General features: G+C 39.2%; 1 long non-coding RNA gene across 1 annotated transcript; it reads right to left on the bottom strand.

Annotated features, from left to right (window-relative positions):
• Nucleotides 1–1048: 1048 nt before the first annotated feature.
• Nucleotides 1049–3170, bottom strand: LOC145431366 (uncharacterized). Its single transcript, XR_013911665.1, has 2 exons — nt 1485–3170; nt 1049–1311 (listed from the first exon to the last, which is right to left on the bottom strand). It is a non-coding gene; the product is annotated as an uncharacterized LOC145431366 (long non-coding RNA).
• Nucleotides 3171–4242: the final 1072 nt, after the last annotated feature.

Below are 4242 nucleotides of genomic sequence, written 5' to 3'. Positions count from 1 at the left end.
TGTGGTGTCACATCAATGTATGCGCTCGGTGCTTGCTGATATCAAACTGTAGCATTAGGACCACTGAGTTAACCTTTGTAGTGATACTCACTCCTTTTTATTTAGACCTGGTTTAATTCTGGTATAGTTGAATATTTGTATATAATCCCTGCAGCTGTCAGACTCTATAGCAGGGGTCACCAGCCTTTATTAAAACAGAGTTAGATAAAACTGAACATCTTTAGTTACATGGTTCTATCTTGATAAGCTATGTCTTATCACAGATTAATTTTTCAAAAAGATTAATGATTTAAGCAAGGAAAGGGCTACATGTCAACATACAACTCTTTATTTCTATTAATGTCTTACTTCATTCCTACCTGATTGACATGTTTAGGAATTGTGAGTGATTGGCACACTGTAGTTGTAAAAGTTGCTACCAATCAAATTATGATATGTTAAAGTTAAAACAAAACACAACTGTTTTAGATATTGTCCAGGTTCCTTGTCACCGGGGACTCCTTCAGGACCATCGCGTTCAGTTTCAGAGTCAGTGTGTCCATGGTGAGCCAGATCACCCCCCAAGTAACGACGGCCATCTGGGACTGTCTAGTGGAGACTTCATGGCTGTGCCTTCACCTGGAGACTGGCGGTCCATCACAGAGGGACTCCAGGAGCGCTGGAACTTCCCTCTGTGCTGTGCAGCTCTGGATGGGAAGCACGTCCAGACAAAGGCACCCCATATATCATATTTCTCTTTTGTGGTGCCCAAATTTATGCACCTGCTTAATTTTGCTTAAACAATTATTGCACACTTTTTGTAAATCCAGTAAACTTCTTTTCACTTCTCAAATATCACTGTGTGTCTCCTGTATGATATTTAACTGACATTTTTTTTTATTGTAACAACCAATGATTTATACAGGAAAATAATGGCTATTAACAATGTTGCCCAAACTTTTGCATCCCACTGTATTAGTATATTTTGTCATTAGTATAATATGAAATAAATTCTACATGTGTCAAGTCGTGTGCCAACATTTGCTGTGTAGTAGAACTGAGACATTAGTCATTATAAAAATTTATTTGAAATAATATTAAAATTCTCAAACAGAAAAACATTAAACATAAATATATAAAATATAAGAATTTACAGAGACAGGAATAAAAAGGACCAGCTGCTCTCCAGAGCAGGAACAAGGCTGAGGAGGAAATGCTCCATTGGAGACTGGTGTGAACGCTTCAGGGACACCAGGATGGCCAGCTCCAGCGCCGATGGACCGTCCTGGGACCCGTCCCTCATCTGCCTCGGAGCCGTCCTCCCCTGTGGGCCTGTAAAACAGCACAAAACACAAAGAAATTAGAAGGCTGCTACTAGATTTTAATTTCAACATGGAAAAAAAAAACAAAAACAGGATATAATCAGATTGGTTGTAGATTTTTAGTAAAGGTGATCACAAGGCAATCCCACCGACTAAAAAGGTATCAGTGCTTGCTGTACATACCTGTGGGTGCAGGAGCTCAGGGACTGGGGATGCTCTGCTGCAGAATCAATTGGTTCTATCAATACAGTATTAAATGTTAACAGGTTGAATATAATAATCATAGAGTAGACAGTGGTCCCTCCTTTATTGCAGCAGGGGTTCTCAGAATAACTAGCCCCTGGTCACGCACTTTATACACTGTTTTCCACACACATATGAACATTGGTTACAGTTCTCACAATTGATTCTCAAAGTACAAACCTTTGTAGATTGCAAAACGTAAAAGTATTATTATGCCGCGTTTTGTCTTCATCTGCCTGCCACTTTCGTGCGCCTTTTTCCCTCGCGGTGCAGGTGTCTATTTCCGAATGAGGCTCATAGTTATGGGTGTTCTTGTGCTGTTTTTCCTATTGGATGTGATGGTTATCAAAACCAAGCATGATAAATTTGGCAAGCGCAGGAGACACGACACAAAGGAGATTTGTCAATCAGGCTGCAGAATGCAATGCTGTACTGTGCAAAAAAAAAGAAAAGAAAAAGAAAATCAGCGAAAAAGCGAAGCAGTGACGGATGAACAGCGGGACCACTGTGTACTGTTTATTAATAAACAATAAAATATATTCCTAAATGACAACATGCATAAAAGCAGAACGGTATTTGCACGTCAGTGGGAAAATAGCAGGGGCTTGCTAGTTTTTGTGCGGCTTCCCCGGGTCAGCGAAAACTTTAGAGAAAACTTAAGAGAAATGAATGAACTTACCAGGTTGCCCGATCTCTTTACATATCTTCCTCCAAGCTCGGTCCTTTATATTCCTGTCTCAGTACAGAAAGCAGCTGGTGTCGTACGGCTCCGGGTTGTTTGCTACGGCATTGATTAGCCTTCCCTCCATTGAAGTATGAAGGGCTTTGGCTGGATCTGCCCCTTCACTCCTGTGAGCATGTGAGCCTTGTGCTTTAGCTGGGATGAGGGGGGAGGGGCGGTAGTTACACTCAGTAGCACAGGAACAGAGCGGGAGGGAGAGACAGACAGAGAAAGAGAGCCAGGGACAACAACGTCACATTAGAAAGGTATAGTAATCATCCACAACTATTTTCAGTTGCAGATGATAAAGGATTCAGAAAGTTTATTCATGCAGGTCCATATGACAGAGAATGTGCATGTTCTTTTTGTTTTCATATTTTAATGAATTGAAAAAGCTGAAAATTTAAATAGTTAAAAGTTGAAATGTGAATAGTTGGTTTTTGTATTATATGATTTATTTATTACATTTTATGTGGAGTGAATAAATAAAAGTATACTTACGGTGGCCCCTAGAGACAAAGTACGTACAAACTCCGAAGCACGTAAAAACTCAGAAGCACATAAAAACTCAAAACACGTACAAACGACAAAAGAAGGGCTCCAGGATGCTAGACGTATGAGTGCTTGTGTATAAATACACAAACAATACACATATGTTTTCAATTGTGTAATTTAGCTCTGTTTTGGAAGAAATATTGCATATATTTATATATAAACATATATAAATAAAACCACTTTTTTTTTACATTAGTAATTCCTTTTGTGCATAATTTTATATTATTGTTAATAATAAATTAATGAAAGCAACAAAACAACCTGAAGAGCCGCTTTGGAGCTGAAAGAGCCGGCTCTTTTTAGAGAGTTGAACCAAAAGAGCTGGCTTGGTTCGACTCTCTAAAAAGACCCGGAAATCCCATCACTAGTTGTGCCAAAAAGTGATCGGGCAGAAAGTGATAGCCGTCCGCGGGAGCGCGCGCAGCTGCTTAAAGCTGTAGCGCCCAGATTACCTACAGTTATTTCGGTGCAACTGATATAAGATGCGTTAAACTGAACACAGCTTAAACCGTCTGTTTGTTGAAAAATAGTAACGCGACCGCACCGAATTTTCTTGTTAGTAACGGTAACGACGTTGTAACGATAGAAATAGTAATTAGTTAGATTACTCCTTACTGAAAAACGTAACGCTGTTAGTAACGCCGTTAGTAACACGTAGTACTTTTTCCAAGGTACAAATATGTACTTCAAAGCAATGACACATATACAATGTTAATTGTAAACTATGATCAGCATACTTATCTCTATCATTATACTTCAGTCACTTATACAATAAAGTTAGTTTTTGGTTATTTGGTTGCACTGTTTTACATGATTACCCTGATGCAACTTACTTTTATTAATCACTGTCAACCACACTATTCAGACATGGATAAAGGATTCAGACATTGAAAAATGGGTCACGGATTAAAGATTGAGGAAAAGTGGCGCACTTCTACAGGACTTACAGTTTTAATCAACCTGTTGGTCCTTTTGTAAGAAGACCGAAAGCCTGCCAAACACAGCTAAAAATTAATACTGTGATCAGATTCATACTGTATGCTGTATGTATCCTTCTTATGGTTGGAGAATGCTGACAGCTGACCTCAGCAAGATGGAGGGACTATGAATGAAGATGAAAGGGAAAATGGTTGACTCCCAAACCAAGAAGAATTCTGCTTTGTTTGACACTGAAAATTTGAGAGGAAACAAGGTAACTTTTCTTCTTTGTCTTGCAAATAGTAACTAATTTAGTGTGGCAGATAATATCAGAGTATATACAGACAGCTTTAGCAGTGGTCAGAAGTGGTCAGACTGATACATAATGTGTGTGCGCGCGTATGTGTTAGTGGAAAAACATATGACCTGGTGTAACACTGAGTTGCCACAGATACACTGAAGCTGTTTGGCAGATCACGATATGAACTATCAGGCTTCATGGAT

Source organism: Astatotilapia calliptera, chromosome 10, assembly GCF_964374335.1.
Source record: "Astatotilapia calliptera chromosome 10, fAstCal68.1, whole genome shotgun sequence".
NCBI lineage: Eukaryota > Metazoa > Chordata > Actinopteri > Cichliformes > Cichlidae > Astatotilapia > Astatotilapia calliptera.
This window is presented reverse-complemented; position numbering and strand designations above follow the sequence as displayed.